Source organism: Suncus etruscus, chromosome 8, assembly GCF_024139225.1.
Source record: "Suncus etruscus isolate mSunEtr1 chromosome 8, mSunEtr1.pri.cur, whole genome shotgun sequence".
Taxonomy (NCBI): Eukaryota; Metazoa; Chordata; class Mammalia; order Eulipotyphla; family Soricidae; genus Suncus; species Suncus etruscus.
In genome coordinates, this window is record NC_064855.1 from 73,998,388 (window position 1) to 74,011,465 (window position 13,078).

General features: G+C 32.9%; 1 non-coding gene across 1 annotated transcript; it reads right to left on the bottom strand.

Moving 5' to 3' along the window:
• Positions 1 to 11,380: 11,380 nt before the first annotated feature.
• On the bottom strand, positions 11,381 to 11,593 carry LOC126016843 (small nucleolar RNA U3). The gene has a single exon (XR_007498535.1). It is a non-coding gene; the product is annotated as a small nucleolar RNA U3 (small nucleolar RNA).
• Positions 11,594 to 13,078: the final 1,485 nt, after the last annotated feature.

Sequence of the window (13,078 nt, forward strand, 5' to 3'; positions counted from 1 at the left end):
AACGCTTAGGGCTTACTCCATGCTATGGGCTCAGAAATTGCTCCTGGCTTTTGGTACCATATAGGATGCCAGGAATCGAATCAAGTTATGTACTAGATTACTGCATGCCAGGCAACCTTCCTACAGTTTCCCCATCTCTGCCTGAAGATTACTACTTTTTATTAGAATAATTTGATTTCAGATTCATGTTCAGGTAGTCAACAACCAATTTTCATATACAACTAAGAGTCTGAAACATAAGTTCTTGTTCTCTCTAAATTTGAAGTCTACAAAGAGTGCAAATATATGAAAGAGCAAAGTTACATATTTACTATCAAATATGATTCAAACTTTATATTCAATTAATTCTTCTCATTTTTTGCTTCCTATATATCACCTAAAACTCATGTTACAATTCAAATTATAATTTCATAGTTCTAAGATTTGATGTCATAATTTTTTGGAGAGAGGACAGTTTCACTTCTTGCCCAATAAAAATGATAAAGATTAGGAATTTATATGATGTGTTTTATTTTATTTTATATTATTTATCTTACTTTATTATTATATTATTTTTATTTTAATTTATTTTATTATTTTCATATTTTAGTTTATTATTTTATATTTCATTTTATTTTTATTTTATTTTATTTTTAATTTGTATTGTATTCTTTATTTTATTTTACTTTATATTTTATTTTATTTTATTTCATTTTATATTTTGCTGCAGAGTACATCCAGTGTAGTTCAGGAGTTACTCTAGAGGGCTCTGTGCTCAAAAATTGTTTCTGGCCAGGAGAACAATATGTAATGCCTGTGGATCAAACTACGAGGTGTCATAGGTGTTTGCCTGCAACTCTCGTGCCATAACACTTTTACCAATGCTGAGGCCCATGAAAGACTGTGGTGTGTGTGTGTGTGTGTGTGTGTGTGTGTGTGTGTGTGTGTGTGTGTGTGAGTGTGTGTTTTGAGCCTTACCATGATGCTCAGGGGTCACTCTGAACAATGCATTGAAAAATCGCTCCTGGTTTGAGGAACCACATAGGACTCCAGTGGATGGAAGCACAGTGAGTCTCTAAGTTCGTGCATGCAAGACAAAATCCCTACGAGATGCTCTACCACTCCAGCTACTGAAAACTTTTTTCTTTTTTTGCGTCTTTGTCCAGAACTGTTAACGCTCAAGGCTTACTTTCACCATGAGAAGCATGGTTTCTAACACATAAATCTATCATTTTTTCCCGCTTCTCTAAATTTTCTAATATGAGTATATTTTATTTTATTATTTTTGTTATATATTTTATCACTTTATTATTTTTATTTTATTTTATTTTTATATATTTTTAATTTTTTATTTTATTTTATTTATTTATTTATTTTGCCTCATTGTCCACAAATGTTAATGCTCAGGGCTTACTTTCACCATGTGAAGCATGTTCTCCAGCACATAAATTTATCATCCTTTTCTGCTTCTAAATTTTATATTATCACGGTACATTTTATATTATTTAATTTAATTTATTTTATTATTTTTATTATTTCATTTTATTTATTATTTAATTTTTTCTTTTTATTAATTTTTATTTTATTTTATTTATATTATTTTATTTTTATTTTACCTTATTTCATTTTATTTTACTTTATTTTATTTTAATGTTTTGCTGCGGGCTACACCCAGTGTAGTTCAGGAGTTACTCTGGTTCTGTGCTCATCAACTGTTTTTGGCTGGGAGAATATTTAGGAATCCTGTGGGTCAAACCCCGGGGTGTCATAGGTGTTTGTGTGCAACTGTAATGCCATAACAATGTTAGCAAAGCTGCGGCCTATGGAAGACTGTGTGTGTGTTTGTGTGTGCGTGTGCCTGTGTGTGTGTGTATGTATTTTGAGGCTCAGTGGTGATACTCAGGGGTCACTCTGAGCTATGCACTCAGAAATCGTTCCTGGCTTTGGAGACCAAATAGTACTCTATGGGAGTGAAGCACAGTAATTCTCAAAGTTCCTGCATGCAAGGCCCAAAGTACTTACTAGATGCTCCACCACTCCAGATACTCAAAACTTTTTTTTTTTGCCACTTTGTCCACAACTGCTAACGCTCAGGGCTTGCTTGCACCATGAGAAGCATGGTCTCTAACACATAAATCTATCATTCTTTTCCGCTTCTTTAAATTTTCTATTATCAGAGTAAATTTTATTTTATTATGTTATTTTACTATTTTATTTTATTTTATTAATTTTATTTATTTATTTTATTTTTAATTTTCTTTTCTTATATTTATACTTTATTTTTATTTCAGTTTTTATTTTATTTTATTTCATTATTTTTCTTTTATTGTATTTTTGTATTTTAATTTATTGTTTTATTTTATTATTATAATTTATTATTTTATTTTATTCTTATATTTTATTTTTACTTAATTTTTATTTTATTAAATTTAATTTTTTATTTTATTTTATTTATATATTTTATTTATTTATCTTATTTTATTTTATATTTTTTTTATATTTTATTTTTTTTTTTATTTTTTTTTTTTTTTTTTTTTATTTTATATTTATTTTAATTTATTTAATTATAATTTTTTTATTTTATTTTATTATTTATTTTATTTTATTATTTTATATATTATTTTATTTTATTTTATTTTATATTATTTTATTTAACTTATTTTATTATTTACTTTTATTTTATTTTAGTTTAATATTTTAGTTTATTATTTCACTTATTTTGTTTTTTACTTAATATATTTTATATTATTTATCTTACTTTATTATTTTTATTTTATTTTTAGTATTTTATTTTATTATTTTACTTTATTATTTTATATTTTATTTAATTTTAATTTTATTTTATTCTATTTTATATTATATTATTTTATTTATCTCATTTTATTATTTTACAATTTAATTTAATTTTATTTCATTATTTCAATTTATTTTATTATTTTATATTTTATTCTTTTATTTTATTTTATTATTTTATTTCATTATTTCATCATTTTATTTTATTATTTTATTTTATTTTATTTTTATTGTATTGTATTGTATTTTTTGTTTTATTTTATTATTTTAATATATAATTTAATTTAATTTAATTTTTATATTTTAATTTAATTTTATTTTTAATTTTATTAAATTTTATTTTATTTTATTTTATTTTATCTTAATTATATTTATATATTTTATTTATTGTATTTTATTACATTTATTTTCTTTTATTTTTTTCTTCTTTATTATTTATCTTACTTTATTATTATATTTCTTTTTACATTATTTTATTATTTTAATTTATTATTTTGTATTTTATTTTAATTTTAATTTTATTTTATATTATTTTATTTATCTTATTTTATTATTTACTTTTTTTTTTCGTATTTGGGCCACCCCCAGTGATGCTCAGGGGTTACACCTGGCTATGAGCTTATAAATCACACCTGGCTTGGGGGAACAATATGGGAGGCTGGTGGATCGAACCACGGTCCGTCCTAGGCTAGCGCAGGCAAGGCAGGCACTTTAAATCTAGCGCCACCACTCCAGCCCCTATTATTTACTTTTATTTTATTTCATTATTTTATTGTATTATTTTAGTTTATTAGTTTATTATTATTTAATTATTTTATTTTATTATTTTATTTTATATTATTTATCTTACTTTATTATTACATTCTGTATATTTTATTTTAACTTTAATTTTATTTTATATCATTTTATTTGTCTTATTTATTATTTTATTATTTACTTTTATTTTATTTTATATTTCATTTTATTTATTTTATTTTATTTATTTATATTATTTCATTTTATATTTTGCTGCAGGCTACACCCCGTGTATTTTAGGAGTTACTTTGGCTCTGTGCTCCAAAACTGTTTCTTGCCAAGGAGAACAATATGAAATGCCTGTGGATCAAACCATGGTATGTCATAGGTGTTTACTAAAACTCTACTACTATAATACTCTTACCAATGCTAAGGCCCATGGAAGCTCTGTGTGTGTGTTTATGTGTGTGTGTTTGTGTGTGTGTGTATGTGTGTGTGTGTGTGTGTGTGTTGTGTGTATTTTGAGCTTCAGTGGTGATGCTCAGGGTTCACTCTGAGCTATGCACTCAAAAATCGCTCCTTGTTTGGGGGACCATATAGAACTCCTGTGGATCGAAACATAGTGAGTCTCTATGTTCTTGCATGCATGGAAAATTTTCTACTAGATGCTCCACCAGGCCAGCTATTGAAAACTTTTTATTTTTTTGCCTCTTTGTCCATAACTGTTAGCGCTCAGGGCTTACTTTTACCATGTGTGAAGCCTGTTCTCTAACACAGAAATCTATTATCCTTTTCTTCTTCTCTAAATCTTTTATTATCAGAGTACATTTTAATTTAACTTTATTAATTTTATTATTTTATTTTATTATTTATTTTGTTTATTTTATTTTTTATTTTAATTTATTATTTTGTTTTATTTTTATTTAGTTTTTATTTTATTTTATTTTATTTTATTTATTTTATATTATTATTTTATTTTATATTTTGCTGCGGGCTACACACAGTATATAGTTCAGGAGTTATTTTGGCTCTTTGCTCAAAAACTGGTTCTGGCTTGGAGAACAATATGGAATGCCTGTGGATCAAACCACGGGGTGTCTTAGGTGTTCGGGTGCAACTCTAATGCCATAATACTCAGCAATGCTGCAGCTCATGGAAGACTCTGTGTGTGTGTGTGTGTGTGTGTGTGTGTGTGTGTGTGTGTGTGTGTGTTGCGCCTCAGAGGTGGTGCTCAGTGGGTGCTCAGGGGATGGGTCACTCCTGTTCAGACATCACTCCTGGTTTGGGGGACCATGTAGTACTCCAGTGGATCAAAGCACAGTGTGCTCTTATGTTCCTAAATAATGACAAACTCCCTACTGCATACTCCACCACTTCCGTCACTGAAATTTTTGTTTGTTTGTTTGTTTGTTTTGTCCACACCTGGTTATGCTCAGGGGTTAATCCTGGCTATGGGCTAAAAATTACTCTTGGATTTGGGCCAGAGCTGTGACACAAGCAGTAAGGCATCTATCTGCCTTGTCCACACTACCCTAGGAAGAATAGTGGTTCAATCCCCTGGTTTCCAATATGGTCCCTCAAGCCAGGAGCAATTTTTTTTAGCACAGAGTCAGGAGTAAGTTCTGAGTGATACCTTTTGTGGCCCATAAACCCCAAAACAAGAAATTGCTCCAGCTTGAGGGACCATATGGCAAGCCAGGAATTGAAAAAAGGTATGTCCTAGGTTATTGCGTGCCAGGCAACCACCCTACATCTTCTCCACTGGTCAGTCCAAAGATTGCTATTTTTATTGGAACAATTTGTTTTCAGATTCATGTTCATGTATTCAACAATCAGTTTTCACATACAACTAAAAGAGTCTAAAACCTAAGTTCCCTTTCTGCTCTAAATTTGAGTTTACAAAGATAGAGTGCAAATATATGAAGGAGCAAAGTCACATACTTACTACCAAGTAAGCTTCAGACTTTGTATTCAATTAATACTTCTCATGTTTTGGTTCCTATATATCCTATATATCAGGTTACAATTCAAACTATAATTCAATAGGTCTAAGAATTTATGTAATAATTGAGTAGATGGAGGACACTTACTTCTTTCCCAGTAAAAGGAGATAAGAATTAAGATTTTATATGATGTGTTTTCATGACGTTATGTAATAAAAATTAGCTTCCATTTCAGAATGCTTTAAGGAATCTGAAAATTGTTAATTTATATTAAAAACAAAGGTACATAGTATGTGTTAAGAATGGGAGGCAGGATAGGAGCAGATGTGGGAGGACAATTCAGTGGTGGGAATTCCCCTGACTCAATGTAAATATGTACCTGGAATATTACTGTGAACGATATGTAAGCCACTATAATTAAAATAAAAATTATATTAAAAAAGAAAATAAAAATTAATGAAGTATATAGATACTGCTTGCTTTAATCTTGAGAAAATCTCTCAATCACTTCTCAAATGGTCCATGGGCCCCATTGACAATTCTTGGTTAATTTTATCTATATTTCAATATAAAAAGATAAGGACATACTTGTCATGCCTTAGCTTGTTTATGTGACCACCCTTGAAATTGCAATGAGGCTTCATGATGGGGCCTGAGTGGTGGCGCAAGCGGTAGACCTTTTGGTTGAACTCACTAACCTAGGACTGACCGCAGTTCAATCTCCTAGTGTCCCATATGATTCCCCAAGCCACGAGCAATTTCTATATGCAGAGCTAGGAATTACTCCTGAACATTACCGGTTGTGGCCTCAAAACCAAGAAAAAAAGGAAAAAAATAAAGAAATTTCTCCTGTCAATCTCAGGGGAACATGTGGGAAATCAGGAAACAAACCTGGGTTCCTCCTGGTTCAGTCTTGTGCAAAGAAAATGCCCTGCTCTGTGCTAACTCTCCAGCCCCTCAATTTGCTATTTTGAAGACTATTTAATTTTTCATCTTGATGGGTGTTGGGTTTGAGTTAAACTTAGCAATATTCTGGAGTAATCCTTTATCAGAACACAGAGCTCCATTTAAGAAATTAAACCTGGTGTTTTACCATGTGAAGCATGTTTTCTAATGCATAAACTGTCATTCTGTTCTTCTCTAATTTTTATGTTGTCAGACTGATTTCTATTTTATTATATTTAATAATTTGCTGGAGCCCACAGCCGGTAATACTCAGAAGTACTCCTGGCTATGCACTCAGAAATCACTCCTGGCTTTGAGGATTATATTTGATGCTGGTGGATCAAACCTCAGGCTGTTGTAAGTTTGTGTAGGAAACTCTAATGCAATACCACTTGCACCAATTCTCCAGCCCCTGAATTTTTTTTTTTTTTTTTTTTGCTTTTTGGGCCACACCCAGTGATACTCAAGGGTAACTCTTGTTTATGCACTCAGAACTCACTCCTGGACTGGGACACCATATGGTATGCCTTGGAATCGAACCATGGTTTGTCATTGGTTCGTGAATGCAAGGAAACTCCCTACCACTTGTGCCACAGCTCTGGCCTTTGGAAAACTTTTATTATTGTTGTTGTTGCCTTATTGGCCACACCTGGTAAACCTCAGGGGTTACTCCTGGCAATGCGCTCAGAAATTGCTCCTTGCTTGGGAGCAGAGCTGTGGTGCAAGAAGTAAGGTATCTGTCTTGCCCTCCCTAGCCTATGACAGACCAAGGTTCTATTCCTAGTGTCTCATATGGTCCCTTATAGCAAGGAGCAATTTCTGAGTGTATTGCCAGGAGTAATACTTGAGGGTTCAGGTGTGGCCCAAAAAGAAAAAAAAAAGAAAAAAAAGAAATTGCTCTGGCTTGGGGACCATATGAATCATGGGAATGAATAGCAGTTTGTCCTAAGGTAGCGTGTGCCAGGCAAATGCCCTACCACTTGTGCCACCACACCGACACTTGGAATACTAATTTTTAATGATACAATTTGTTTTCAGATTCACATTCACTGTATTCAACAGCCAGTTTTAATATATAACTAAGAGTCTAAAACATAAGTTCTTGTTCTGCTCTAAATTTGAAGTCTACAAAGGTAGCGTGCAAATATATGAGAAGCAAAGTCACATATTTACTAAAAGTAAGCTTTGACTTTATGTTCAATTAATACTTCTCATGTCTTGGTAAATATGTATCAGATGAAAATCATGGTACAATTCAAATTATAATTTAGTAGGTCTATGATTTGTTGTAATAATTTATTAAATGGAGGACATTTTACTTCCTGCCCAATAAAAAGAGATCTGTATTAAGATATAATATCTATTTATTATTTTACATAATAATAAATAGCTTCTATTTTAGAATGCTTAAAGGAATCTGAAAAACTGTTGATTTGTTATAAAAAGTAAAAAATCACATAAAATATATGTTATAAAATAAAAATTAATGGAATATTTTGATACTGCTTGCAATAGTCTTGAGGGATTCTCCCAATCATTACTCAGAATGTCCATGGGCCCTATTGAAATTCTCGGTTAAATTGATCTACATTTCAATTAAAGAGGGAAAGGAGGTGCCTGTTTTGCCTTATCTTGTCCACATTAACCATCCTTGCAATACAATGAGGCCTCATAGAATGGCTGAACTGTGGAGCAAGTGTGTTTGCCTTGCATGCACTAATTTAGGATGGACCACATTTCAATTCTCCGGTGTCCCATATGGTCCTCAAGCCAGGAGCAATTTCTGAGTGCACAGACAGGAGTAACCTTCAAACATCACTGGGTAAGTCCCCAAAACAAAGAAAATAAAAAAATAATTGCTCTTAGAGGGTCCGGGAACATATGAGGAGCGGGAAACAAGCTTTTCCACAGGTTTGGCTGTGTGCAAGGAAAATGCCCTTCCACTCTGCTAAATCTCCAGACCCTCAATTTGATAGTTTTTGAGGGGGAGGTCTCACCCAGCAGTGCTCAAGGATTACTCCTGGTTCTATGCTCAGAAATCGCCCCTAACAGGCTCGGGGACCCTATGGGATGCCGGGACTCCAACCACTGTCCTTCTGCATGCAAGATAAATGCCCTACCGCTGTGCTATCTCTCCGGCCCCTCAATCTGATTTTTTTTGTCCCCCAATCTGATATTTTTAAGACTATTTACTTTTTTGTCTTGATGGGTATTTGATGTGAGTCAAACCTAGCAATATTCTGGAATAATCCATTATCAGAACACAGAGCTCCAGGCAATCCAAGAAATTAAGTCTGGGTTTTTACCATGTGAAGCATGTCCTCTAACGCAAAAGCTACCATCCTGTTCCCCTTCACAAAGTTTTATATTATGAGACTGTTTTTATTTTATTTTATTTATTTATTTTTTTATCTTTTGCTGGGGACTACACCTGGTATATTCAGGAGTTACTCCTGTACTCCTGGCTATGCACTCAAAAAAAATTGGAGGACAATATGGATGTGGTGGGGATTGAACTCTGGTCTTTCATAGGTTAGCAAGTACAATGCTAATGCAATACCATTTGACCAATGTTCCGGCCCCTGGAAAAACTTTTTTCTTTTTTTTCTTTTTTGGGCCACCCCTGGTTACTCTCAGGGTTACTCCATACAATACCGTCAGAAATCGATCCTGGTTTTGGGGACCAAATGGGACACCAGTGAATCGAAGTACCCAGTTCGTTTTAGGTTAGGGCATGCCAGGCAAACCACTTGTGCCATCACTCCATCCCCTGGAATATTGTTTCCTAATGACAAAATTTATTCTCATATTCATGTTCACTGTATTCTACAACGAAAAGTGAAAAACATAAGTTCTTGCTCTGCTCTAAATTTGGAGTCTACAAAAATAGAGTATAAATGTAACATATTTACTAAAAATAAGCTTCAAACTTTACATTCAGTTAATAATTTTTATATTTTAGATTTTATATATCACCAGAAAATCTTATTACAATTCAAATTATTATTTAGTAGGCTTATGATTTGATGCAATAATTTAATAGATGGAGGAGATCTTTACTTCTTTCCCAATAAAAAGAGAGAAGTATTAAGTTTTTATATGGTGTCCGGTCATAATTTTACATAATAAAATCAATTTCTATATTAGAATGCTTAAAGGAATCTGAAAATTTGTTGATTTAAGAAGAAATATAAAAATATATAAAATATATGTTAAAAATAATAATTAATAGAATATTTTGATATTGCTTGCATTAATCTTTTTTCCCAATCACTACTCAGAAGGTCCATGGGCCCCATTGACAATTCTCAGTCAAGTTTATCTACATTTTATTTAATCCAAGAAAAATGCAGGGGAATTGAACCACTGTCTTTCATAAGTTAGTGTCAGCAATGCTAAGCAATACCATTTGTACCAATGCTCCAGCCCTTGCAAAACTTTTTTTTTCCTTTTTGGGCCACATCCCTTGATACTCAGAGGTTACTCCTGGCTATGCCCTCAAAAATAGCTCCTGGCTTGGGTGACCTTATGGGATGCTGGGGATTGAACTGCGGTCCATCCTAGGTTCATTTGTGCAAGGCAAATGTCCTACCGCTTGTTCCACAGCCCCTGGAAAACTTTTTCTTTTTCTTTTTCTTTCTTTCTTTCTTTCTTTCTTTCTTTCTTTCTTTCTTTCTTTCTTTCTTTCTTTCTTTCTTTCTTTCTTTCTTTCTTTCTTTCTTTCTTTCTTTCTTCTTTCTTTCTTTCTTTCTTCTTTCTTTCTTTCTTTCTCTTTCTTTCTTTCTTTCTTTCTTTCTTCTTCTTTCTTTCTTTCTTTCTTTCTTTCTTTCTTTCTTTCTTTCTTTCTTTCTTCTTTCTTTCTTTCTTTCTTTCTTTCTTTCTTTCTTCTTTCTTTCTTTCTTTCTTTCTTTCTTTCTTTCTTTCTTCTTTCTTTCTTTCTTTCTTCTTTCTTTCTTTCTTTCTTTCTTTCTTCTTTCTTTCTTTCTTTCTTCCTTCTTTCTTTCTTTCTTTCTTTCTTTCTTTCTTTCTTCCTTTCCTTCTTTCTTTCTTTCTTTCTTTCTTTCTTCTTCTTCTTTCTTTCTTCCTTCTTTCTTTCTTTCTTTCTTTCTTTCTTTCTTTCTTTCTTTCTTCTTTCTTTCTTTCTTTCTTTCTTTCTTTCTTCTTTCTTCTTTCTTTCTTTCTTTCTTTCTTTCTTTCTTTCTTTCTTTCTTTCTTTCTTCTTTCTTTCTTTCTTTCTTTCTTTCTTTCTTTCTTTCTTTCTTTCTTTCTTCTTTCTTCTTTCTTTCTTTCTTTCTTCTTCTCCTTCCTTCCTTCTTCCTTCTTTCTTTCTTTCTTTCTTTCTTTCTTTCTTTCTTTCTTTCTTTCTTTCTTTCTTTCTTTCTTTCTTTCTTTCTTTCTTTCTTTCTTTCTTTCTTTCTTTCTTTCTTCTCTTCTTTCTCTCTCTCTCTCCCTCCCTCCCTTCTCTCTCTTTCTTTCTTTCTTTCTTTCTTTCTTTCTTTCTTTCTTTCTTTCTTTCTTTCTTTTTTCTTTCTTTCTTTCTCTCTTTCTTTCTTTCTCTCTTTCTCTTTCTCTTTCTTTCTTCTTTCTTTCTTTCTTTCTTTCTTTCTTTCTTTCTTTCTTTCTTTCTTTCTTTCTTTCTTTCTTTCTTTCTTTCTTTCTTTCTTTCTTTCTTTCTTTCTTTCTTTCTTTCTTTCTTTCCTTCCTTCCTTCCTTCCTTCCTTCCTTCCTTCCTTCCTTCCTTTCTTCCTTCCTTATTTCCTTCCTTCCTTTCTTTCTTTCTTTCTTTCTTTCTTTCTTTCTTTTTTGGCCACACCTGGATCTGCTCAGGGATTACTCCTTGCTATGCACTCAGAAATCGCTCCTGATTTGGGGATTATATCATAGGGCAGGGGATCGCTCCTTTTTAGGTTAGGCCATGCCAAGCAAATGCCCTACTGCTAGTGCCACTGCTCTGGCCCTTGGAATATTGTTTTTTTTTTCTCCAAACCACTCAGACTGCATCCTCTTTCCCCACCTCTTCCAAAGGAAGGGAAGAAGATCATCAATGGCAAAAGGCAGTCACAGAAGTGAAAACTAGAGCCGGCTTCATGCTCAGGAGAGGATGCTCTGGCTCCTCCTCGTGGCTTTGGGTGCTCTGTAGGATCAGAGAAACTTCTCTAGTCACATTCTATAGAAATGATCCCTGAAAGTATAGTCTTGGAATATTGTTTTTTAATGGCAAACTTTGTTCTAAGATTCACATTAACTGTTTTCAACAACCAGTTTTTATATATAACTAAGAGTCTAAAACATAAATTCTTGTTCTGCTCTGAATTTTGAATATACAGAGAGAAAATACAATTAAATGAAGAACCAAATAATAATAGTAGGTAGCTTGAGGCCACTCTCACTGATATCTTGGCTTGATGTTCAATATTCTCATCAGGTACTAACATGTTCCAGACGTGGCCTCTAAGGCCATATGTACAGTGTTCACAAAACATTGAGTATCACAGTTGGAAACTGGGATTACTTACATGTTGAATATATTCTCTAACTATACATTCACAGAGTAGTAATACTGAGTTTTAATGCATGAGACCAGAGTGGTGTTGGAAGCGTAAGACTTTTGCCTTGAATGTGCTAACCTAGAACTGATCCACTGAGGTTTGATCCACTGGTGTCCCATTTGGTCACAAAGTCAGGAGTGATTTCTGAGAGCATATCCAGGAGTAACCCCTGAGCATCACCGGATGTGGCCCATAAAGCATTAGAAAAGAAAAAATGCAAATGAGCATTTTTTAATGAAGCAAAATTATTTTTATTGAAAATTTCTAAGGATCCCACCCTTTTTAGGTCAGTTTTCAGGGTAGTGCCTCAGTTTCTCCATCTACAAAGAGCTCAGAATTTGTGTGACAGAGGTATGTGTTATTCATGCATTTCATTTGTTTAAAGGGCAGGACAGCTTATTGTTTTATTTCCCAAAGGTTCATTACAAGAACCTCTATATCTAACTACTTTCAAAATCCCCCTGTTTATAGATTTCACTGCATTTTATCTTAAAGAGCTATGCTCATGAATGTCTGTCTTCTGTAATTTCCTCACACTGATTAAAGTACAGACACTGATTCTGGAAGGGAGGAAAATCTCATGGTGACTTAATATTAATGGTACTCAAGCAATACTTTACTAAGTTTTCATAATGTCAGAAGAGACATCAGATAAAGTAGACCATTTTTTTTTTTTTTTGGTTTTTGGGCCACGCCCGTTTGACGCTCAGGGGTTACTCCTGGCTATGTGCTCAGAAATCGCCCCTGGCTTGGGGGACCATATGGGACGCCGGGGGATCGAACCGCGGTCCTGATCCTTGGCTAGCGCTTGCAAGGCAGACACCTTACCTCCAGCGCCACCTACCCGGCCCCAAAGTAGACCATTTTTAAAAAACATTAGGCCCTGGAAGAGAAAGCTTTCCCTGGCTTAAGAGAAGAGCACAGTGTTGAAAGAAGCAAAGTAATGGTCATATAATAAACTTTGTTACTTTCGTCTGATTCTGATGTGTTTGCAACAAAAGAAATTGCTAAGTTTCTGCTTTACTGATTAGTCATAAGGACATGTTCAAAGTTAACATACGAATACCTTAGCATTTACTTTTGGGGTTTCTTAAATAAAACATTCAAGTCTTCAATAAGTTCACAGCAATAGTT